The sequence below is a fragment of the Prenolepis imparis genome, unplaced genomic scaffold, assembly GCF_030444845.1.
Source record: "Prenolepis imparis isolate NDT839.2.m4 unplaced genomic scaffold, iyPreImpa1.0 SCAF_12, whole genome shotgun sequence".
NCBI lineage: Eukaryota > Metazoa > Arthropoda > Insecta > Hymenoptera > Formicidae > Prenolepis > Prenolepis imparis.
Window position 1 is genome coordinate 8403166 of NW_028141170.1, and position 27247 is coordinate 8430412.

Genomic DNA, 27247 nt, shown 5'->3' on the forward strand with positions numbered 1-27247 from the left:
TCCTGTTAAATCTTTCCGCGATATAGTAAAAAGTTCCAATCATATCTATGTATAAAAGTGCGAAAATTATTTGAGAATAGTTTCGCCATTTTAAATAAAAAATAATTAATCGTATTTAATCGTGATTATTAAAAAAAAAGGGATCGGAAGTTCTGAAACACTTCATATAATTCAAAGCATTTTCTTGAAGATTGCTAAAGTGAAACTCAAGTATATGGTAAGATATTTTAGACCGGACATTGTCTACCGACGTGATAAGAAAAAGCTCGCTATCACTCTCTTGTACTAGTGACTAACCGGAAAGCCTTTGTGTACATGTGCACGCGCCTGCATGTGACAGCTTTAATATACCACAGAGCTTGGTCTTCTCTCTCTCTCACATACACACACACTCTCTCTCTCTCACTCTGTAACGGCTATCCTCGATGTTCGTTATTAATAAGGTGCGCAAATCCCTTTAGAGCGAGATACAAATTATCACGAGCGGCGTCTCATCCCGGTATCACGGACGCCGGGATATCTACGAGAGTTAATCAGCGCCGCGCCGTATAAAATCAAAAGAAACTCCCGTCGAGTTTCGTCTTTCAGCCTTCTGTAACCTTCGTAAAAACTAAAAAAAAAAAAAAATGAAAAAATGAAAAGTAAAAGAAGGTGAAGGATAAAAAGAGAGAGAGAGAGAAAGAGAGAGAGAGAGAGAGAGAGAGAGAGAGAGAGAGAGAGAGAAAAAGAGGAAACGCGTCCGCGTAGGATGATCTGCATCAGCAGGTGTAATATACGCGTTCGCGTTGGTTCAGATTAAAGAGAGTTTTATGCGAGCTATGCCGTAGCGTTATTAATCTTCGAGGAAAGTCTCGGCGGGAAAAAAAAGGGCAGAGAGCGGAGGAGAGAGAGCTCGGAGAGGAAAATGCCGGCGGGTTTTGCTGAAACGACGCGCGCGCGAGTCGCCTCTTTCCAGATCTTTCTCGCTTTCCTTACACATAGCTCATCTCACTCGCTGCCGTCGACGTCGTCATCATCGTCACGTCAACAGCCCAATTTTTTCTCTCGCCACGATCGATCTCGCTCTCTCGCGCGTCGTTGCGAAAAATTCCGCTATAATGTATGCCGTCTTTTCACGCTACGCGTATTACAGGATAAAGCGATGACGTGAAATCGTCGCATCCCTGCTGCCGCGTCCTGTTTACCGAGCGACACCTCTATTTAATCCCGGTTGACTTGTATCTCCTGGCGACGTTACGTTTCTCGGACAATGTCCGAGTAGTAATAGTTCCGCTTCCGCTCTCTCTCTCTCTCTCTCTCTGTCTTAAGGGACTCGGTCGGATGACTACAGAAACGCGAGCTAAGCCCCGGCTGGATACGCAGGTGGCTTATTAGCGTCAGCTTTGAGCAATGGCACGCCGAGTCCCTTTGGAATGAGGACGGTGCAACGGATTTGCGAAGAAAGAGAGAAACTGCAGTTTATCTTGTAGTAGATTGAAGGTTCACATTCTACGCGATGTAACGTGGTTTTTTATTTTTAACAATTTTGAGATACAACATCTTGCTCGAAAACAATAATGGTAAATCAGATATATTTGAAAAAATAGTAAATTTATTTACTGTATATTTCAAATACAATTTTATTTCTATCTTTTCAATATCTCGTAAATTCACTATAATATTGTCTTGCACGGAAAAATATTTTTTCGTTCCTGAAAATATATATTTCAAGATTTATCTGCTATCACTCTCTTTCTCTACATATGCCTAATATTTTATTAATCGCGTTTGAGAATACAAATGCATTGTACCGACACTTTTCGCGAGAGATATGTTTAGAAGTGTTATTTATTCAACGAAGTGTTATAGAATTCTCCTAACACGAGCAAATTAATGGACGATGACACACGATAACACGTTCGATTCGAGTTATTGCATTTGATCGTAATATCTCGTGAATACAAATTTCTCGTAATTTTCACAAATATGTATATACTCGAAGCTGCGAGTCGACGTGAACGCGCGTGTATATATTGGTATACTGTTATATCATTATATTAAATCGTGTTAACCCCGTTGCTCCGAACCATTCGTATTTCATTTATGTTCCATTCTATATCCGATTTTTATCTTTCAGCGAAACATAATTGGAATTGATAAGAGCTATCCCCTATCCCCGTTAATCACATCGCGTGTTGTTACACGTGTATTGTAAAAAATCAAAATACGAGCGAGAAAATTAAAAGCATATACCGTTTTAAATTTTCGTTTGCCTTTAAAAGCTGCCGAAACGACTCTTGAGTGTTATACGAGAGAGGAGAGTTTCTAAAATCTGGATTAGCTACAGCCTCTGATACTAAAAGCAGATGGAAATTCTGGATTTACATTAGAACGTGTTGACCTACAGGCCTGCACTCAGGCTTAAAGTTAGCTTGCTCCGAGTGGCAAAGGAAAAGTTAACCCTTGCTTTGTAAAGTTTTCTCATCTGTTGCGAATTTTATCGTTACCTTTCCCGCGGGTAACGACAACTTAATTAGTCATGAAAAACGTCGCCTTAAGCGTGAGCGTGATCTGAAATATTAATTAGACTCGCTTGCGCTGCAGTTAGGAATTCACTTAACCGGCAATGCTTTCAATCTTTCAGTGCGGTACATCGTACAAATACACGGGCATAAATACATAAATATACATGCGCATACTTTGAGCAATCGCATCATACGAATATTGAAAAATCATCGACTCAGAAAGGAATATTTCTTTTAAGAGAGAGAGGAAGAGAGAGAGAGAGAGAGAAAGAGCTATTTCTCTTAAAAGATTTCTTAAATTTATATTTCATGCTTTGTGTGTCTCGCGCATTTCTCTTCATCTTTATAAGATTCAAATTATATATCCGGAGTAGTTCCTCCTAACATCTCAATTTTACGCCAAAATTAACGCTTTGTTTCTCGTGTTCGCATTGTATCGTATCTTTTCATTATGTCGCTATACAATCCGTCTTGCTTGTAAACGGTATCCCTTCTTGTTTTCACCGATTTCCGCGAGCCACGAATTCTTCATTAGTCTTGGCGGGGCTTGAATGAAACCCCTATGTCATCGGGCTCTCCATCGGTCATGCCGGAATAGTCAGAATACCAGGTCGCTTCCTCACGAGGAATGCCGAGAGGAGTTAGATTGTGACGTTTCATTAAGACGACAAAGGCGCGTTCCGTTTCCTCTATATATATATATATGTATATATATGTATATATACGTCCATCCGGATTTCCCCTTGATCGTACACATCGGCGGACATAGAAGTAGACACGGAATGACCGACATTGATCGCAGAAGGCTTTTAAGCGCAAATTGGAGTCTAACCGTGAACACGTTATACTCTACTCATTTGATTCGGTCTCATCGATCTTTCGCGTAACTACGAATTAATAGCGCATTGCTGAAACTGTGCATAATAGCAATAATTAATTGCGACATTCATGTCAACACGTTCAGCTGCCGTTTGACTCTACGAGTTTGTATAATATTACGATACGTTGAGAAGATAATAAGAAGAGACAGGATATTCGTAATATATAAAATTAAAATGGACTTTAATCTTATTAAAATTAATAAAATCAGGATTGTGATTCTCTCAATATTATATGCGATTCATTTAGCAGTTAAATCGATATGATGCAATGAGAAATATTAATTAATATATAGGTAAATATGAAAATAATTCACTTAGAATAAGAGCCCTATCGCGGAACATATCATCTTTATCAATTTGCTGTTTCAATTGTCAGAAGCGATATTTTTCCGGCAGCACGAACCATCGCATCGGTCAGTCCAACCACGATCGATCGATAACCCGCGTGATGACAGAACGACATGTGACGTGACACGCGAAACTTGACCCGATTCTGTCTCGCCCAAATGGGTTCTCTCTTTCTCTCTCACTCTCTCACCCTCTCTGTCATATGCCGGAAATGAATCGTCAATGATCCTAATGATGCCGGCATTTCGAGGCCGTCCCGGAGCGTGAGCATCATTAAACCGACGCGTTTCGTAATTCAGGTCAACGTTATTTTGTCGAAATAATAGACGCGACAGTCACATTGTTTTGTTGGAACCACCAATGTGCGATGCATTTCGGTATTCCGGCGACGTATACGACATTATCTAGTTATCCCAGGAGACTGCTGATACTGCCAATCTCGGATATTAAAACCATTATGTATAATGACAAACAAAAGAGGCTCTTCGAACACACTTGTACATATTTAATATTATATACGTTAATTTAATAATATAAATTTTATTTATAGAAAACATAATTGTTTAAAATTTTTTCATTTTGCAAACAATATTGCGCCGAATAATTCCCCAAAACCACCTAATTTTACTTGGTTTAAAACAGCGAATTTGGCCAGACTCCGAATCATCGACGCGGAGCGGAGTTTGGCGCCGGAGCTGAGAGACAGAGAAAGAGAGAAGGCGAATCGAAGGCGAGAATTAATCGTTCCGCGCGTTCGCCGTGTGTCCGGGGTTATATTCGTGCGATCCGATAATTACAGATCGCCGCGAAACAATAACGAGTCCGTGCCGCGACGCGTCGGCCGTGCGCCATATTTTATTTCTGCCCGGGCAACACTGACGCCCGGCTAATATTTTTCAACCATGGTCGAGCAGCCAGCCGGGCCGTTTATCGAGGGTTCCTGACACGTGAAATCCATCGTAGCCGTAGTCTTTTCCTCCCGGCCCGATCTGCACGAGCGAGCGAGCGAGCCCGGACTCTTTCACCCTTGTACGCCTCCCCACGATACCGCCGACCTCGGTTACAACTCCCCCCCCCCCCCCCATCCCCTACGAGGTCTCAATTCGATCCCCTTTTCCTCGATCCCTGTTTTTTTCCCCGATTTTTTACAGCCGGTAAACAGCACGCGTACGATTGCTTTCACGAAATTAAAAATACAGCGAGTCCCTCCGCCGGATCTGGCGTTGACGTACGAATTTTTATTCCGCGTTACGGAGGGTCGACCGACGGTGGTTCTCCTTGTCTCGGAGCGAGCGCGTTGCGTTAATGGTATAGGGTTCTGTCCCGAATGACGGAAGATGGAGCATTCCCAAAATCCCTCAAGAATCTCCCCGGTATCCGATAAACAATTTCGGATAACTCGAACGCTCCCTCAGGTTCCTCGCCTTCGCGTTCGCATCCTCTTTATCCGCACCCTTGTCAAAGCAAAGAAAACTGCCCATCGGGTTGTGACCTGTCCTCCAAATAAAGCCTTTTGACAGAAAGACGGCAGCGAACGACATGGTAGCCATGATTTTACGCGGGACACATTATAAGATTGTCTTTTATATGTCTCAATGATGAAATCTTAATCGAAAAATAGCCTAAAATTCACGATTTTAACAAATTCTCAAATATCAAGATAATAGAATTGATCTTTAATATTTTATAGCTTAAAAGAATTTTGAGAAATGGAATTTAAATACTTTGTCATTATTAATTTAATAGTCTATATAATTTTTTCATAATTATTGATGTTGTGTGAAGTTATAATTAATTTTTCATATTTATTTTTAAAAAATAGCTTGAAAATTTGAATATTTTTATGAATATTTGTATCGAAAATATCCATATGTGTGATTTTTATAAATTGCTACATTGAATATATATCTTGATATGGAATCGCAAAGGGTTAAATCGCTCGGGTGACAATATTTCTGATACAGCGCGATGACTAAGCGATGGCGTTATTCTCTGACATTTGTCAGAATCTGTCAGGAACATGCCCCGCGGGAAGATAAAGAAACTCGTTGCTCATGTTAAAATTATTATTGATGATCCCGATGTGTACTGTGACTTGGCGCGATAACATTGACGCGAAGGAAGAATATATAGCGCGATTATGTATATTGCCGGGTACAAATATCGACTTTATTTTCGTATCAAGCCCATTTGCGCGTATTTATATCCTAGGAGATAATAATCAGCGCGCAAAGTTTTAGCATAACCGTATTTATTTAAATATGAAAATATGGAGGTACTTTCGAAACGCCATCAGAAATGTTTTACTCGGTGGCGCTTTTTGGCATTCATTGGCTATTGCATATTCTATCGATGGGAAGTACTTCCTCTGTGCAACGAAAGAGCATAATATATAACGCTCCATTGATATTTCGGAAAATCTATGCACGGTTCGCTCGTTCGCACTCATGGTTTTCCATATTTTAGCTAACGAGAATCCACATGACGTAATGCGTCATCATCGAAAATGGTTACAGCACTCGTCCATGTAACGTAAAACCTTGCCTAGCAACACAGTAAAAGGATTATATTAAGTAATTGAATATTGTCACGGCAATAACGTATTCGTGCTGTACGCGTCCGACATTCTCTCGACATTCTCCAAATTCCCCGTAATATCCTTCGATAAAGCGCTCTCTACGATTACATTGTGTCAATCATCGAACAATCGATTATCGAGTACGGTAACATTGTATATATCCGCTTCTATCTCTTCCGAATACGACAATTCCGCGTAGTCTGCGTTATCCCTTACCGAATTTATAATTTGTCCAAGATTGTCAATCAGCTGTTCATTAGCGGCTTATTTTTGCGAAAACTGATAACAATGAACGTGACAAATCTACACAGCAGTCAATCAATAGCAAATTACTGTCAAGTCAAATCTGATTTAATTCTGAAATGACTAAGAAAATTATAAAATGATTGGCTTTATATATTTTTGGTGCTTAAATTATTTGCAATGATGTTATTAAATAGAAAAATGCACAGAGTGTTTAATGAATAAATTAATAATTATAATCATTTATCAATTTTATGACAAGTACTAAATAAATATTCATAATTTTTTAATAATTTTATTACGAATTTAAAAAATATTCATGTTCTTTTTACTTCACGATGATGACGTGAGATAAACTACAGATTGACATTGTACCGTAATTCGAAATGTCAGGCGACCTTCGCGTAAAAAAGGGACACGCGTGCGTCATCCCATCAAGATTTTTGCGCAGAAGCTCATGAGCTTCTCCATGGAGTTAGGCCTCGTTCTCAGCCCGTTGAAGTTTACGGCACCCGGCCGCATGAATCTTATCTACGTGCCGCAGGCGCTGCCTTCTCCATCTTTTCGCGCCCCTTCGCCATTCCTTCCGTAAGGTCCTGGCCGTCCCGCCCGATCGATCTCCTTTTAGCCCGCTGCCACGTCTATCAGGTTTCCCGTTTCATTTCATCAAGTTGATCCGGACTTTCGACGCCTTCGCCTTCGCCCTCGCCTTCCTCCTCGTGTGAGTCTCTTTCTCTTTTTCTCTCTCTCTCCTTCTCTCTGCGCTCTCCTCTCGGCGATAAACGTCGTTCTAACTCTCTCTTCCTTTCGTGCCCTCTTGCTCCTCCCGTAAGCCAGCATCGACACGACCAAGTAACTTCTTATGCCATCCTTTACCCCTTCGTCCTCTCCTCCGTCATACGGGGTTTCCTGCTCGCTTTCTTCCGCTCACCCACACCCGCCCGCCTCCCGAGTGGAACGTTCTACTTAACAATAGAACGCCGAATGGAGAGAGATCCGGCATCAACCCTCAATCAACAATACCTCTCTGCGATCCTCTCGAGAGGCCCCGGATATATGTACGTTATGCCTCCCCGCGGAGATCTTATGTGCGCGCCATAGAAAAGACGGTATCATCGTTGATTCCACCAACAGCCACGTTTAGACTCCCTGCGGCGTGGCAGCGAATTGGATCCAGCGACTCGGGAGAGAAGGAAAGGGAAGGAGCAAAAGTTATCGGTGAGGAATGCGAAGATGCGCGAAGGGAGGGAAAAGGAGCTTTGAACAATCATATGCGATACTCTCATCCCGTTACTCCCATCCCCCTCGAACATGTACGATCGCAATTTGAGATCCCGCCATCAGAGAAATGGGATTCATCCGATTTATTCCTACCTATATTGTACAAACGAGAAAGCGCAGGAACTCTTCAGCTTACTCGCGGACCTTAAATTGCATTAAAAGAGCATCTCACTGATCGATACGTAAAACTAATGTATATGTATTTTATGCATTTATGTTATCATATCTGGATCTAAAATAATTAATGTGCATTATCGATATGACGAACTTATTTTAAAAAAAGAATTTAATATCAAATTTTCAGTATCGAATAAAAACGATTTTCCTCTGCATTTTTTTCGTGCCCTTATTCCTGTTAAAAATATGAGTCTGGTAAATGAAAAATAAATGTGTTAAAAAAGCCGCGTTCTACTTTTGCAATTTATTAAGTTTGTTTTAAAAAGCGAGCACATCGGGAGTTTGTGAGAATTCTCAGAGCTCGGTCCTTTATTAATCGCGGGACTTGCGTTATGGCCTCGCGGGCCCAAGCGATAAAGCGTCCCTGAAGACCATCCTCTATGGTCCGGATGACTTCAATAAGATTGCACGACGCTCTCGTCTCGATACAATTACTCGGGCCACGGAAAGTTGCTGTGGCCGCTCTTTCATTTGTCAGACCGATCTCATACTCTACCTTCCACGAGGGATCTCCTATTTACTCATCGTGACAATTCGCGCATGGCTGCATTATATTCATCGTAATTTCGTATTATATATTTTAAAATTTCCTTATTTTACATTTGTCCTAATGTAAATTATATATTTTGAAATTTCCTTATTTTATATTTGTCTTAATGTAAATTATCAGGACTATTTAATTAAATATATACCGAATAAATGTTAAATTTTATATTGTCTATATCTGTAATTGTGTAAATATATACACAGATCTCGATATTATTAATTTATTTAATTCCGAAATTAATATCACCGCACATCTGCTAAAATGTACATTAATGAATAATTTTTACAGATTTGTACTTATGTTTGAAAATGGATTTTTTGAAAGCGAAAATTTGAACGGATTTTATATATTTTTACACAAAAAAATTCTAGTTTTCAACGCAAACTGTGTTTTAGTAAAAAAAAACATGATAAATTTAAAATTAAAATTCCAGAAAAATAAAACCTTACTTTTAAATAAAATTTGTAAAAACAATTCATTTACGTAATTGCATAATTATTCCGAGACTAGATGTTGACTGTACATATCTGACAAAATGTTGATCAGATTTCATGTTTCTAATTACCATTTACATAATAATTGACGTTCCTTTTAGATGTCTCATGACTCTTGATATTCACATTCGAATGCAGTTAAGACGAATTTCATTTGTGCTTTGTGACGAAAGCTGGGAGTAATTTGGATCCAAAAGAGATAATCGTTGCTTCGACGTTGGAAACGAAATTATACGACCATTTCTCGAAACAGATCAGCGGAATAACGTTAGCTTTATGTAGATGTGTCTGGGCAATTTATATTCAGACCGTGATGAGACCATCTCTTTTATTAGCGCAGTCGGACGGGTACCTACGGGAAATCCTCTGTTTTTCTTTCCGACGGCCGTAATATTACAAACTTGGGTTCCCCTGAGTAAACAGTTCACTGTTCTTTGCGCTCGCGCGCGCTGTCTGACGTTGAAGCATTAAATCCCATGAAACGGGTGTCATCTACGCATAATTTCAAGAATTTTCGCATCGTCAGCTACGTCATTCGCTGACGAAATTGGAATCCCGCGCATTTGCATATGTATATATATATATATATATATATATATATATATATATATATATATATACGATACACAAGCTGCTGCGATAATATTCGATATGTGCTCCGATTCGAACATTTTAAAAATTATTTTAATATAATATTTTTATATTTTTTAAAATCTGTTACAACTGTGTGCCATTTGTAATTTTAAATACAGATAAATATCGATATTTATCAAAAGGTATGAGATACTTTCGACGGTGAATTTAACATTTTCCATTACGTGCAAGATTATTTTAAATGCGTTATGCGTTAGAGCGGCTTACACGCGAAAACGTTGTGCACGCTATCGCGGAAACTCTCCATTCGTAAACCGACATGATTTGCAAGATGTTTTAAAGATCGATTGCAAATGCATCTTCCGCGGGGATTCGCATTTCTCTCTTTTTGACGTAGCTCGCTTTGGCAAAGATCTGGCGTGCGTTTTTCAACGTCACGCTCGAACACATTGGGTCTGTCGATAAAGAACGCCAGCAGCGGCTTTTACAACGTTTCCCCGGGACGAAGAAACGATGCCCATTGGAACGTCATAAAGGGATACAAAAAGCAGTGAATATCTAAGTTATGCGACGTCAGGAACAAAGGAATTTGACAGTTGAAGAGCGTCGAAGAAAACTCGTTAATATTAGAGCATCAAGATTATCTTTATATGTAGCTCTTATAATTTGTTGATATTTATCGAATTTAAGAGTCTTGAATTTGTGACATTGGTAATAAAATATTAGTGATGAAAATATCTTTCACTAACTCATTCAATTCAATCAGAAGACGGATTAAATAAATAAAAAGATCCATTCTATATCTCGAAGATATATCATGTTCATTTAATAAGTCCATCAATAATTAATTAAAAATGGAATGGGGCTAAGTGGAATAATATAATGAATACTTAATATTTTACTGAAAAGTAACTAGCAAAATGTCACAATGAATATTTGAGAATTTTATAAATTATTCGCTTCTTTTCGCGAGACTTCCGTCTTCATCTGAAATATATCATTTCGCGGGACGTTTTATGCTCTCTCTCGACTCCTCTAAAAGTGTTCTATGAAATCGATTAACGGGGAGTTGCGAATATCTTTCGTTCGAAGATCGTAAGATCGTTTCTCAATGTCGCCGTTGGGAAAATCCGGTTCGTCGATGAGGAATATAAGCGGCGTCGTTACGCGAGAATCGACTGCAGCTGTATGACAGCACTTTGAAATCGGGGGGAAGAAAGGATACGCGATCGAATACAAAACGCGGGAGAGGGTACGATTCGACAAGAGGAATAAAAATGGAAAAAAAAGAAAACAGGCGAGAAGGGAAAACGGGGCTTCGCGTAAAGAGCGGATCGAGTACACACTGTTGTGAGAGAAACCTCCTTAAATCGCGCGCAAGCTCGCGCAAGCTCGCGAATGGCGCGATAGCGGGAACGAAAAATAAAAAAGAGAGCAGAATATATTCTGCAGCGAAAACTATGATATGTACATACCATCTCACGTCATAAAGAGCTCGACATCGGCCGGCGATATCGGCGGCGAAGTGTATTAGCCGCTACACGTTTTGCCATCTGACTCCTTTCGCCGACCTTCCCTCGCAGCTTCTTCGCGACACAGCTTGTTCCGTCGATCTGTCACTATCAGCTGGAAAAATATAAATTTTTCCATGCATATCTGTCGCTGCGGATTTACGTTTTAGAGATATCCCGAGAGATAGTTTAAAGTATCAGTGTTGTGAAGAATGCAAAAATGATAGTATAGTTAAGGAACTCGATTTTTGGCGAATTTTACATATTTAATTTTTATTGCATTGTATAATGAAATCTGCGTGCAATTATATATTGATTCATACTCGCCATATTTTTATCATTTTTATTATTACAATTAGACAATTGGCTACTAGCAAAATGCAATATTCAACAAATCTCTTACTTAGATACTACGAATATTGTTATAAATCTATATAACGCCATATAATCCGTCGAATAAAACGATGACGTGTTCTATATAACGCTTTAATTCGACAGGTCACAAAAATAATCGAATATACTCGTCGCCCGTCGATTCATCGTTTCACGAATATATTTCTGTCGATTGTCACTTTGTTTTTCCATCAAATGATCATCAAAACTATAGAAAACGAATTTCAACAAAATGCATCGAAGATTATTACAGATTAATAACTCGTATTTACTGTAACGATACCAACAAAATTCGTTCGCGGGCAATAGGTTTACATGGAATATATAATGCTGCCGCGGAAGTATGCTAATGATTATTTTATGCGAAACGATGGCCCTCTCTATGCGAAACGATTTTGCCATAAACTGTGGCCAAACTTAATTTTCCGCAGAATTCCGTTCCATATATATTTTCTATATCGCGCAATATTTTAACGTCAACGATAGCTAACGGTTTGCGCGATAATGCACGATTTTGTACAATGCATATTTATAACGAGATTTGTACCATAATATGTTTTAACATAAAAAGTGTAAGAAAATAGAGAATATTGTATATATGTATATATGTAACTTGTTTAACTAAATCTGTTTGGTGTATACATATGTTAGCTGAATATTAAAACTTGAAAAAATATTAAAATTTATCATTTTCCTAAAATATGCGTATACGCTTTTGTATGAGTTTTTATTTTAATACAATCTCTAGTTTTAATACTCGGCAATTTTTCTATAAAAATATAAAATCACGGGAATATTATTAAGTATATTTTCAGAAATATTTGAATCTAAATCTTCGTATTATAATTAAATCTTTGTATTTAATAATATTTTAAGTTTTTATTAAATATTCAAAAATTTTATAATATTCTCACACATGTGTGTGATTTTAAAGAATCAACACGATATTTATTACGCACAGAGAGAGAGAGAAAGAGAAAGAGCAGATTTTTTAAAGAATATTAAAAAATATCATGCTAAAAATTAAATTAATGCGCTATGTGCAACTGGAGCGTATGTTCATCTGCATAATGCTAATTATAATATTAGATTCTGAAAGTTGGTTTTTTCTGTCGTTCTGATTTCCTTTTATTTCCTCTATTTTTATAATTTCCGTTGTCCTCGCATGCCCGCAGCAAATAGTACGCTCAGTTATAAGTGAGCGTGATAACGAAAGCCGGCAATTTCACAATTTGATAAGACCGAATTTATGAACGCGCAGTACAATAAATACCTATCTTTTTCGCCTGGCGTAATCCCGCAAAAATCTGGCCGTATGTTTAATCAAAACGCTCTACATATATGTATACAAACGTGCGCAATAAAAGGTGGCGCGTATTTTCCGCGTTCTCTCCACCTTATGAATTACGATATAATTACGCGCCCGAAAGCTATCTCGACCAGCGATTAACTTTTGCAATTAGGGAAAACGACGAAAATTCCGGAAAGTTTCGTACAAGCGGTTGTAGGTCATAGTTTTAAGAATATTTGCGAGTCCACCGCCTTGATCACCAGGCGGAAAAATCGCATCAAAGCGACATCAAACCGGTTTTTGTGAAATGCCTTCATCTTCAAGGACCGACATGGATGATCAAGGTAACGATGGTTGGAAAAGCATAAACTCCACTGACTGAAATCAATATTCGCGTCCGCGAGCTTCATTCGTCCGACTCGTGGCTATAACTACGTTTACTAATCCTGCTAGGTAATCCGGTTAGCTTAGCTAATGGTGGCAAGAAAAGAAGTGCATTGTAAATAAGGGTATGTAAAAAGCACTTGCAATTGTTGCAGTTCGATTTCGTTCAATTCAATTAAACTTTTTAAGTAATTTTCATTATTTAATTATTAATTAGCGATATGTAAAAAAAATACACTTTGTTAAGAGTTAATTTAGCACGTTACTTAATATTTTACGGTTATAATAATTAAATAATAGAATCGTATTTAAAAAAGCAAAACATTTCCTTGCAAAAAGTCGAGTATGATTTTTTTTGTATTTAAATTATCAAGTTATCAAGTCATCTGTTTTTAACTAAATTCACGTAGCAATAAAATATAGGATTTCCAATTTTCATTTATAATGGGAGAAATTCAAATTCGAAATGTAATTTCAGAGGAAACGCGTGTAATGTCAACGGTTTCTCTTTCACCCGGTTGACTCGATCATTGCTCAAGTTCTGATGCAATATATACAATATTTTAATCGAGCAGAAATAGTGATCCGAACGCAGACTATAATCCCGACACAGACGCATCCGTTATAACCGAACTGAACTTCATTAAAGTGGACTCGGTGTGCATCCTACTTAAGATCAAGACGCGGTTGACGTGAAAGACGGAAGAGATATATAGATGGAAGGACGTGGAGAACACCGGTGCAATCGTGGAGAAGAGCCGGACGGCGTAGCTATTCAAACTATTCGAGTTGCAAGGAATTTCCTGCTCCCAGTCATCCCAGTGTACACGGTTCGAGACGACGATAGAAAGGGGGATGGCAAGGGGGTTGCTACACATATATATACGCGCGCGTACACAAATCCGCCAATGCCATAGTTTCCCGATGTAACCGCAGTCGAACGAGCACCGCCACCCTCCGAATCCCTCCCTTATGCCTCCCTCCCCCACTTCGAAACGCATTGTGGCACGTGGAATTTGTCTTCGGCCCAATGAATGGGATTACCTACCCTCGAATCGCCGTCGATTAAGCGATAGAGGTCCACGACAGGGGAGGCAGTCGCGTGTGCCTGGATACTAAAGGCACATATGTGCGCGCACGGCCCGGTAATTGTCGACGGGATGTAGAGAGGGCTGTAAATTTACTGAACGGTGACGCCTCATGAAAAATTGAAGCCGTGTTATTTGCCAAGTTTTGTAAATATGGCATGAAAAATCGTGGAAGCCTGTATGTATTAAAATTAATGATTATCGCGTTAGAAAGTAAAAAATAAAATTAATAAAAAAATGGTTGGAAAACATAACATTTTAACAAAGCTTATAAAAGTTTCAAAAATGACACTTGATCAGAATTATTGAGAAATCGCGATATGATACTCGATCTCTTAATTAATCGTGTTAAAAATATCAGATTATTAGTTATTCAAATTGTATGTTATGGAGAATCATGTTTAATTTGAAAAATTAGCGTTCGACACGCGGCAGATTATATAAAGTTTAGAAACATGAGCGTATATAAAGTAAAAAGGATGAGAGTGCACGAACGATAATTTATGGACTCGGCATAATAATGTACATTGTTGAAAACGTCAGCTTGAGAAAGTAATAAATTGTCCCTCGCTTCTCACAGTCGCGAGAAGCTTCTGTAAGCTTCAAGCATTATCGTGAGAGTTTACAGAAGACAGGTATCTCATTTCCGGAAAATTATAGTACAGAATTCCTAAATGTAATTTTCGCAATGGAGAAATATCACACGTGTCAATTATATTCTCTACATATAAGAATTATATTTCTAAATTGCATTTAGACGTTAAAATTCTCGAGATTGCGAAAATTCAGATACAAAAAATTGCGAAAAATTCATGGACCATTCAATCGAAGATCTTACAGAAGAGGATCTTTCAGAGAATCTTTAAAACTCTGTTTATCGCAATCCTAAAAATATTGGAATCCGCGACCTATCTCCAACCCCCAAATTGTAGCACTTCCGGATTCCTGAAATCCTCTAGATCCTCTATATCCTCATGCTACAAGATGACTGAATCCTGAAAAGCTTTCTACTTTAGGCGTATCTTCTCTCTGTACCGAGAGATACGATGTATGTACGCGACGAGAGATCAGTATTGTTCAATGTTTTGTCAGTATACTTTATAGAGAAAATTCTAAAAAATTTTAGTCTCGTGACTTTTTAATTATTAATTTCAAGCATTCAGTTTGCGTCTTTGTGATATCCTTTGTGATATCCCACCGAATTGCTCCCTAAAGATTTACAGCCTTGGATATATCGCTTTATAAATCGATTTATACATATATTATATGTATATATATTGTGGCGAGAATATATACCATCTAATTCCTCCGACGCCGTTTCTTCCCTTGGAGGAAAGCGCTTGGCCGTATTATATAGGCAAACTGCGAAGCCTCGTCGATATTGGCGACACGAGCACGAGTCGTAAAAGATTCTCTTGTACCGGGCGCGAGCGAAATCCCCTCGTGATCGGAATAACGAGTTCCCCGACTCTCTCTGCACGAGCGATCTGGTGTGCGTGAATGGGACCCGTAGGACGGAAGGGAGGGCAACTTTTCTCTTGCAGTCGCCCCGTACGCGAGCAAGAAACGTGCTCGCTCCCGCGCTGCTGATCGGGAACGTACAGAGCGATTTCCGGACGAGGCCATGAATTTTATTATAAAGCGCGCGCGAGAGAAAGAAAGAGAGAGAAAGTCGGAATTACATTTCCGATCTCGGATGAGCGAAATTCGGCCCAACGAGCGAGGATCCTCGATGGATATCCGGATTTCGCACCGAAGATTCTCTTTTTATTTCATTTTAATTCGCTCCACGATCCGCTCGGGAATATCGTATGCGTCAAATAACGCGCAAAATTTATAATCGCGCTAATTATTGTAAAATAATAACCGTCGGTAAGGTAAAATAAAAAGCGATCGATATATCAAGGCTGATTTAACATCTTGCGTATCCCCAATTAAAAATAATCTATTAAGCGTGCTTCTAAAATTTGAAAATTTATATAAATTTATATATTGCATATTACTTTATATAAATAAATTTCTTCTTATATTCAATCTGTTATTTATCATTTTAATGAATCACTTAAATAAATTTATAATATAATAAGGAAACGATATCAGTAGAATAATAATGGTTTTGCAATTTTCAGACTCGAGATATAATATTATAAAATATCTTATTGGTATTCTTCTGTACACATAGTAGATACCAGAATAAACTCTTGCGACAAATGAAAGATCCAATAAAATATTGGGCCAGAGTTATACCAAGTTAAATATATACGCTACATTTCTCGAGAAAATTCGAAAAGCTAATATTAAAATTTGCTGAAACCGTTCGTCGGATTATTTTCCGGCATTAATAAAATTAATTAACCTGATTTTCGTACCGCTGTAATTACGCACACATTAATATCACATTTAATTATGAGATAGCATATAAATATCAGTAATCGAGCATACATAAAGATTAATGTATCGATCGTTTATTTAAACAGGATTAACTGGAAATTACTATCTATAATATTAACAATATTATTCTAGCATATATAATCTTATTTTGTTACTTTTATATTTGCAGATAATAAGATAACTCATTAATTAATTATAATTTAATGATGTTATTTACTTTACGATTCGAATTATTTTTCTACGAATATATATATTTTCTTTCACTTATTTTTTTAATTTCTCCTAAGATATTTATTTATTCGATGGTGTCGGAAATTCGTTAATTCGACCGTTTGTAATCGAATCCGAATTTGTCTATGATGTGCTTATTATTATCGACTATGCTATCTGTGCTATCTGGGTTAAGCACGCGACTGTCCTGTCAGGACTAGGTAGGTCCTTGGTGGGTCATGGAGTTGGAGCAACAATGCAAAGAGGATCCTTGAAGCGGTCTTCGAGTGACCTAGTATCGACTCCACCTCCCTATTCCTCAAGCATTGATTCTCCATCTTGGCCGTTGGTCCTAACCGCGCAGTAAATCTCGTATATCAGAAGCGAAGAGTTAGCCACAAAATACGACACATTCGAGCTATTATAATTTCATGTGAAAAATATGATAATTTATCTTCTCTTTATTGGATAATATTTTAGAAAAACAATTCTTCCATAAAGTCATCGCGAGGGAGTAAATATTTCTCTAAATTCCACGAGTATTTTTATATCGCGATTTCGAATCAATATTCTTATACCAATATTTATACAAGTCTAAAAATATGAGTTTCTTAATGTCATCAATTGTCATTGACATTTTTGTTTCTATTGCTCTAAATCTTAATTTTGATGTCGCACAAGTAAAAGTCAAATGGTCACATTAAATGCTAAATATATCCTGAGAATTGAAGAATAGCAAAAAATATGAAACATGTAAAAGTTTCATAACCACACAGCTCATCATGATTATTTGGACATTTATTATTACAAAAAATGTTATTTAATGGAATTATAAGTGTAATGATGATATTCCTATGGCACAAAATAGAAACGGCCGCAGAGAAATCACACGTATTTATAAGACGAAACGCGCGTGACTAGACCTACGACGGCAACGTTATCGGAGTCAATAACGGTGGAAGGAAAAGCCAATGATAGAGAGAAAGAAAGAGAGAGACAGAGAGAGAGAGACAGAGAGAAGGACAGAAAGAGTTTGAAATGGAGAGAAGTGAGAGCAAAATCTAGAGAATCTCAGCTCTCTCGTGGAAAACGACGTGCACCGGCAACGTCGTCGCTAACGGCCGTAAATGGACCATCGTTGAGGAGGAATACGGTAAGGGAAAGAGGCAGAGAGAGAACAAGAGGCTGAGTGCCAGATGGATGGAGACAGCGACGAGAGGGAATGGAAAAAGGGAAAGGAAGAGACGGTGAAGGGGAAGGGAGAGGGAAAAGAGAACGAAAAAGAGGAGATACCTTTATTACTCGAAGAAGAGCGACCGGGAAAATAGAGAGACAGGTCGTCTTCGCCTGTGGCAGTCTGCCAGGATCTCGTGGAGAACGCGGAAGACAGGGAGGGCGAGAGGGAGAAAGAAAGAGAGATAGATGTATCGAAAAGACTCGGTTGCACGTGGGTGAAACCTGGGATGTAAGCGGAAAGGAGGGACACGCGGCATACGGTTGAGAGGACAAGCGCATCGCGGTATTGCCTCGAGATCATTTTCTATGCAAAATAAAATATTGCAGATATGGAAGCGGTCACACACGCGTGCACACACGTATAGACAAAGAGAGAAAGACGGACGCGAAGAAAAAGAGGCGCCCTTCTTTTCATTCGACAAGGTCGAATCCTGCGAAGTTAGAGTAGAGAAAGGGACACGCGCGCAGACGTTGAAACATTCGATACCGTGAATTTGATATTTCCCTGGGGTTCACCACCGCCATACGTATTCCCGCCTATTTCCGCCGCTGTTTCGGAGGTTTCCGAATTACCCAATCGGTCACCATGGCGGCGTTAAAATATACAGAGCGTGCCGCAAGTACCGTCCTCTTTCCTACAGTTCTGTCTCTCTACTCTCTCACCCCGAGGATTTCTCTCACCGAATACAAGGCGGACTTCTCTTTACGGAAAATCCGATCGACGCTCGTAGTTGGGCACAACTTTTTAATTTTCAACTTGGTAATTAAGCGTGGGATTTAAACTTTGTTGAAACAAAGTCCTCCTCAGGATTGATTGCGAAATAAGCTTTTGTTAGTCATTCACACTTTAAAAAACTTGATTCATATAGCTCTCTCTCTCTCTTTCTTTTTCTCTGTAATCGGGCACCTTGCAAAATTCTTACTAAGAGAATAGATTCTTATTGCGTATTAAAGAAATGTCGTGCACGAGATTTTCGTGATGAAATAAATTTCCTGACAAGAAGTGTGCAACAAGCAGAGCGATTCATTGTGATACTTGACCGTGTGATTAATGACGCTTTCTAATTTATGCAAAACCGTAATCGCACATCTATGTCGTCGTGTAGAGGCGACATACAAGAGCACGAAGGGTTAAAGATCGAAGCGTACATTAATCACGATGATTAATACGTCGTTTTACGCGGAAGGCCAAACACCTCGAAGTTACACATTAATAATTACACTTATTTCGCCGGAGCGTGTAATTAATAGCAGTGAAAATGAAACGGATTAGACACGGTTACCGAAAATTACACGATCTTATGATAAAAGGCTTTGACGTAATTTTGGACGTGTGAATCTATCGAAGATTTTTTTTGTTATGCCGATTACATTATATTATAAGCCACATAAAAAATTATTTCCATTTTAATTAAATGATTTTAGTTAATTTTAATATTCCATCTAAATCATTAATTGAAAATGTGTGAAAAATAAAAATTGTACATTAAAGACAGATTCGATTAAACAACGATTAAAGATGTGAAATTTCAATCTAAAAAAATATGACTTTCCGCATTTCTGCTGGCGTGAATATAATTCATCTCGACCGCCGAGTACCAGTTATCGTTAGCAGCCTGCCAGGTCGGCAGTATAATCCCCCCGTTCGTTTCCACAATCTATTCAAAGACATAATCACCGGCAAGCGTGGCGATCGCACGTTACAGCTCCGGCATTATTTCGACAGTTTACGAACTTTGATTTCTCCCTCGGCGCGCGTCTGAAATATACCATCATTCTCCCTGCTATCACGACTTTCGCGACTTCCGCGTGCACACGTGAACATGCCATTGATCGCATAATGACCGATTTAACTACTGTGAATGAGCGAACGATCCTTCGCAAACGATACGTATTTATTGAATCGATTGCAAAGATAAAGATTTTATCGGTCAATTATAGAACAAAATGACTTATTCATATTCATATTCATGAACATCGTGTTGTTTCGAAAATAGAATAAATTGCATTAATTATTAATAAGATATAATATTAACAAGATTTGCATATTACAATATTAATGAACAGGTGTCTATTAACATCTATAAATCCATTAATATCTATTAATATCTATAAATTTATTAATATCTATTAATATCTATTAATATCTATAAATTTATTTTATATATATATATATATATATATATATAATATCTATTAATATTAATCTAATAATACTATTTAGCAAACAAGAAAGAAAAAAAGAAACTTTTCCGTCACTTTTAAAATTTAGTTTTGCGTAAATATTCCGGAATAAGTTCCAGTCTCTCTTCAAATTCAGAAAAGTATTTTTATTTATTTATGTATTATATTATTCATATTATTCGCGCAACATTTGTTGCGTGTGCATCGACGAGAGTTTGAACAGATAATCGAAATTCCGGACGAATTGTCGAATAATGATCGACGCGACGAGCTGACACATACAAAGGAAGTCTTCGAGAAATGAGATCGAGCGGAATGGAACCGGTATGCAAAAATGCAGAAAGGCGAGGCGGATGACTTCGTGCCGAACGACACGAGCGGGTTATTCGCCAAATGGAATACGTATAGATCGCGCCTTGCACGCCGGATTGGGGACGGTGATCGATGGATGGTAGGTGGATTGGTTTCACCGGGATCGACCGTTAGGAGATTGACCTCTGTCAGGGGTTTCTATTACGACGTCCTCGAGTCCTGCGGCGTACGAAGGAACGAGGGTCGGTTCCTTCCTCTCTTCCCCGCACACGGAATCCGCTTTTCTGCGAAAAGCCTCCCTTCCTCCCATTTCTGTCCCGTCCTCTCGGTACCCTCGATTTACACCCGCCGATTTTCACGCCCTTCTTCGGAGAGACGCGTATATATTATGCGTGAAAAAAAACTTGACACCGCGAGCTAACTGAAAAGAGCGGGAAGCTTATAAAGGCAACCCCCGTATTTCGTTCGTTCACAGATTTGTGCGAGACAGTTTCTTGCGACGTCGCGATAAATCATGCGTCGATCTTAGAATGAATAGCCCGCTATTGAAACTCAGGATGACACATAAATACATCGTGCGATTAGCTTTATCTGCGAATTACTTGACGTATAAATGATGTTTTTTCAATGCGTGATTTCTTTTTATAATGTATTCTTCTTCAATTTACTCATTTTTAATATTAAATAAAGAGCTGCCTTGAGAGAAGTCGTTAGTGTCATATAAAAAAATCAACTGTCTTTTTATAAGCGTCAAAATATTTACTAATTGCAAGTATAATTTATCAAAGTTATAATTTATCATATATATTCATCGCCATAAAAATATTATCTGGTATTTAAGTATAAAGCTACAGATTATTAAATCGTTTTGCTGTTAAGTAATCTTCAATAAATTAATAACAATTTTATTATGTCTTTAATTGTTTGATAATTCAAAATACTCAGTATTAAAAATAATTGATCAAATCGCGAAAGTATCGATTGTTGAAATTATTGAACGGTTACACTCTATTGCTTATATATTTATGGAACGCTCTGCAGATCGTATATATTATCGAGATTCATTTAAACGAGAACGCCGCGTCTTTCGATTTAGCTTGCAACATACTCTAAACTGCTAGCGAATAAAATAGTTATCCGTCGCATTCGATACGGATATTTCCGATATACGAAATATATATACATATATACATATATATATTTTCCACGACCAATTTGAAAGAGCCGTTTCCGAGAGATTGGATAACTCGCGTTATTCCGAGAGTACACCAAAGTTCGCGAATCTTATCATGCCCGACGATGCATAGCGAATAATAGCCCGTGTGGTTTCTCAGTTCAATCGCATAAATTGGAGTGTACGTGAGAAAAACAGAAAGAGAGAGAGAGAATGAGAGAGAGATGTAGTATTTAGATGAAACATATCTCAAATGATATATAATTTCGTGCATGTAGTTTTAATTTCAAATTGCATTTTGCGCGTTATATAATATTATATTATGTGTTCAAGACATTACTTTATATCTTTATTCTTAAATTGAGCGAGTAATTTTAAAATTATAACGAAGAATGTGAAGAAAATATCGGGAAATTACAAATATGAGAACGATTTATTTATTTTTTATAATGCATTCTTTTATTTTACCTCGAATAAAATCCAAGACAAAATATATTTAATACTTGTATAAATAATAATTTAAAAGTAATAATTTATATAAAATATTAATTTATGAATAATAATTTATACAAGTAATATATTTTATACTTCATATAAAATAATGTGATATATTTTGATATTATCGCTTTCTTTTCGAACTAGCGAAAGCACCGAGATCTTATTATCGCGATACACGATGGGCACTGATAGATTATCGATGTACATGCCGATGAGGCCACTTCTCGCCGCCTCATTATGTTGGCGGCCACTATCGGTCCCGTAGTCCCGATAACCCTTTTACGTAACGAGAACCCGGCTCGAAAACACGCCGCTATATAATTACCGTGAAAAGGATTTAGACAACAAAATAGACGCGCGAAATAACGCAAGAGCGAAATGAATTTTCGAGGCGATTTGATGAGATTAATCGATCCGCTTTGCTTAATAATTATCGCCGTCCCCTCTCGGGGCTCGATGTACCATTTGCGGGCGCGACACTTTGTCGCATCTGTTTCGACGGCGCGACTTAACCCAAATTGCTTTCCTGAAATCGATTACAGCCGGCGTAACAGGGTCGCGGCGCTGAATTTCTATTACAGGATACGATTTCTCGAATCGAAAATCTACACGAATAATTTTGACGTACGCTCTTATCGTTGATAAATGTGTGCAACGCGAAATCGATATATCTACACTGAGAGAATTTTCTCTTAGAATTTACCTTGAAAATCATGGTAATCGTGGGACAATATGATATATGGAAAGAATTTTATGAGAATTTCTCTGATTAATATTTATCACAATAAAAATAATAATATACATATATCAGAATAAAATATAAAACATGTTTGATTAATTTTACTAAACGGCATAGTAAAATTAATCAAACATATTTTATGTGTTGTAATAGATATTATTATTTTTATTGTGATAAATATTAATCAGAGAAATTCTCATATAATTCTTTCTATACCATATTGTCCCACAATTACCATGATTTTGAGGGTAAATTATAAAAGAAAATTCTCTCGTATGTATAATGTAATGTCATATTCCCGTTAATTGCGTTAATATATACGCACCCATCACGAAAACTTGATGTAAAATTATATTTGTAATATATATTATATATATTTTAATATAATAATATAAATATTACTATATAAAAATATAATGATATATATTATATATGTATAATACATAATACAATTACAAAAAATATTTGTAAAATATATTTTGTAATTATATCAAAGTACAATCACAGTGAAAGAAGAATTGTTAATGATTACATATCTCATAGATACGTGTAACGTTTAATGTGTTATTGATCGTATATTAACTGATATTACATCATATTTTATGTAATAACAGTGACTTCGAGCAACATATAAAAATAAGAAAATATTTTTCTCTTAAACAAGATATATTTTTCCTGTAATAGCCGTATGACGAGAGATTGATGGTTAAAGAAAATATTTCTAAGTAAAAATCTTGACCTATCAACAAAAAAAAAACGAGAAAACATTTTCCTTCTAAAGAAGAAATATGTTTCTCCTTTAATGGTCGCGTGAAGGAAGAGAGATTATAATCGTTAGAGAAATATTCCAGATAATCTTGTTTTTTCCGGCTATAACTAATCATCGCTCTATCACTTTCTCCGTGCGAGAGATGAGATATAAGATACGCGAGGTCAATTAAAATCTACCGCGAAGCGGCGAGATATATCGCGATGAGAGAACGAACGCTGAGTGAGAAAATCCCGGGATGCGGTAACATTCCTGTATTTTCGGCGCTCGTCACCGTTTCTTGCCGGGTCGTGATTCCTCGCGATTTCTCCGATCCGCACGCGAAATCGCAAGGAGGAAAATTCGCGGAATAGAACAGTACGGATCCGCTCGAGCGCGTCGACGATGCTGCGGATGAAGGCGCGCCTCCCCCGTAAGAGACGCCCCAAGGATGGAATGAGTTTTCCGGACGATTTAGTCAGGTATTTATTTGCCCTCCCCCGCGAGCGCACTTTCCCGGAACCCCTTCCCCCCCTTTACCCTTCATCTCTTACCGACATCTTCGCGGTTCTCGCTCCCGAGACTATCTTCCGGGAAATGCCTGACATAATGTAGCATCGTCGAGCTACGTGCTCTTACCTTCCGTCTCGCGTCTTACCCTCCTCTCTCTTCCCTCATCTTTCTGCCGTTTTTCCGGTTTTCCCTCGTTTTCCGCCTTTCTATCTTTCTTCCCGCGGTAACGTCAATGCCTTTTCTCTAACCATCCATCTCACCATCTATCGATTCCTATACTGATCTTTCCGATGGAGTTACATAGGTTGTTTTTAAAGGAAATACTAGTCCGTCCGCCACTGCCACATCGCGGGGTTTCAATAATAATAATAATATCCGTATACACAACGGACATACATACACAACGGACATACATACACACACACACACACGCTCATATATATGTGTATCCCTTTTGCTTACGATAAGTATTGCGTACGATAAGAATTCTCTGTGTCAAACACCTCTCTCGACATATCTTCTCGTTATAGAATATATAGTATCAATATTCTCTCGATACTGAAAATATTATTCACGCAATTTATCTTCTCGCGTTCTCTCGAAAAAAACCCTCATGAATAATCGTTTTCCTCATGGAAACTGAGCGGATAATAGAGGCAATAACATTTCTAGCATTTATTTGCATTATTCATTCGTATTATTCGCGCATTTTATGTATTCTGATTATTGACATTTGCGTTTTAAAAGTATCGATAAATACAAGCGACATAAAAGATACACGGAGAGGAATGTACGCGGGGAAAGAATATGGCGCCATTTCGCGACAGTCGTTTCTTCGACAGATATATCAATGTTCATCGAGAATTCCATCAAAAAACAAATACGCAGTCATTAATATGCATTACATAATGTACTCACCCATCGGCGACGAGGCACGATTGCACGAAGACACCAGAAGAAACTGCAACGCACAATTCGCAACGATAATTCACGCACCGCACAACTCCGCGTCACTTTCACTTATGTATGTAACGTTCCCGCGTTCTTCTACTCTACGTCATAGCGCTCGCGGTCACGTGACCCGCGTCACCGCGCTCGCCGCTAGTCTCGATACTCTCGATCGATCGAGAGATCGATACAGTAACGCCGGCGGAGCAGGATGTCACTAACGTTTGCGCCAATTCAGCGCGTACATTACCTAGCCTAATCTCGAGTCATTCCTGCGTTCTCGTGTTGTGTGTCAAGTCGTGTTGCGAGTCGTCGTCGTCGTGAATTAATTAGCGTTAATCGCATCGATGGAAGCAACGATAAGCGAGATGCTTTGGCGATTTCCGGAATTGTCAGAGTTCCTTGTGCGACACGACGTTTCTTGCGCTTCTCTTTATTGTTGCATATCGTATCGCGTGAACGTGCGCTCTCTCTTTCTGGTGAGTGATCTATTTTTTAGCTTATTTTAGTGCATTCCTCCTTTTTCACATCACAAAATTAATTATGCTTTATTCTATTCTTGCAGATATATATGTATATGTATATACATGTACATATATATGTAGTTACATATATAATATATATACCGGAAGTTAGTAACACTCTGCTCCGCCGCGGCGCGGCGCGGCGGCGAGCGCGGCGATGCAGATCACGTGACCGCAAGCTCGGTGACGCGGGTCACGTGACCGCGAACGCTATGACGTAGGTAGAAGAACGCGGGAACGCTACATACATAAGTGACGTGGCTCGGAGTTGTGCGGTGCGTGAAATATCGTTGCGACTTGTACGTTGCTGTTTCATCTGGTGTCTTCGTGCAATCGTGCCTCGTCGCCGATGGGTGAGTACATTATGTAATGCATATTAATGATTGTGTATTTGTTTCTCATGGAATTCCACGAGTCGACGAACAGGTAATATTTAATATCTCGAAACGACTGTTGCGAAATGGCGCCATATTTTTCCCCCCGTCTCCTCTCCACGTATCTTTCATGTCGCTTGTATTCATCGATACTTTTAAACGCAAATGTCATTCAGAATACATAACATGCGCGATTAATACGAGTGAATAATGCAAACAAATGCTAGAAATGTTGTTGCCTCTATTATCCACTCAATTTCCATTCAGAAAATTATTCATGAAGGTTTTTTTCGAGAGACCGCGAGAAGATCACGCAAATAATATTTTCAGTATCGAGGAAATATTGATACTATATAATTGATACTATAATTTTAATGAGAAGATATGTCAAAGAGAGGTGTTTAACACGGAGAATTCTTATCGTACACATATTTATCGTAAGCAAAAGGGAAACACATATGTATGAAATGTGTGTGTGTGTGTCCGTTTTGTACGGATATTATTATTATTACACTGACAATGAGAGAATTTTCTCTTAGAATTTACCCTGAAAATTATGATAATCGTGGGACAATATGGTATGGAAAGAATTTTATGAGAATTTCTCTGATTAATATTTATCACAATAAAAATAATAATATCATTACAATAAAATATAAAACATGTTTGATTAATTTACTAATGCATTTTACTATGCAGTTTAGTAAAATTAATCAAACATGTTTTATATTTTATTGTAATAGATATTATTATTTTTATTGTGATGAATATTAATCAGAGAAATTCTCATAAAATTCTTTCCATATCATATTGTCCCACGATTATCATAATTTTCAGGGTAAATTCTAAGAGAAAATTCTCTCTGTGTATTATTGAAACTCTGTGATGTGGCGGATGGACTAGTATTTCCTTTAAAAACAACCTATTAATGACTGTGTATTTGTTCTTATGAAATTCCACGAGTCGACGAACAGTTAATATCTCGAAACGACTGTCGCGAAGTGTCACTATATTATTTCCCACATACATTTCTTTTTATATATATGCATATAATAATAAACTGACTCGCAAGTATACGGATA

General features: G+C 37.9%; 1 protein-coding gene across 7 annotated transcripts in view; it reads left to right on the plus strand.

Moving 5' to 3' along the window:
• Window positions 1-27247, plus strand: part of Tmtc2 (Transmembrane O-mannosyltransferase targeting cadherins 2) — a 299799-nt gene that overhangs the window by 169684 nt on the left and 102868 nt on the right. The gene's annotated exons all lie outside the window — the stretch shown is intronic.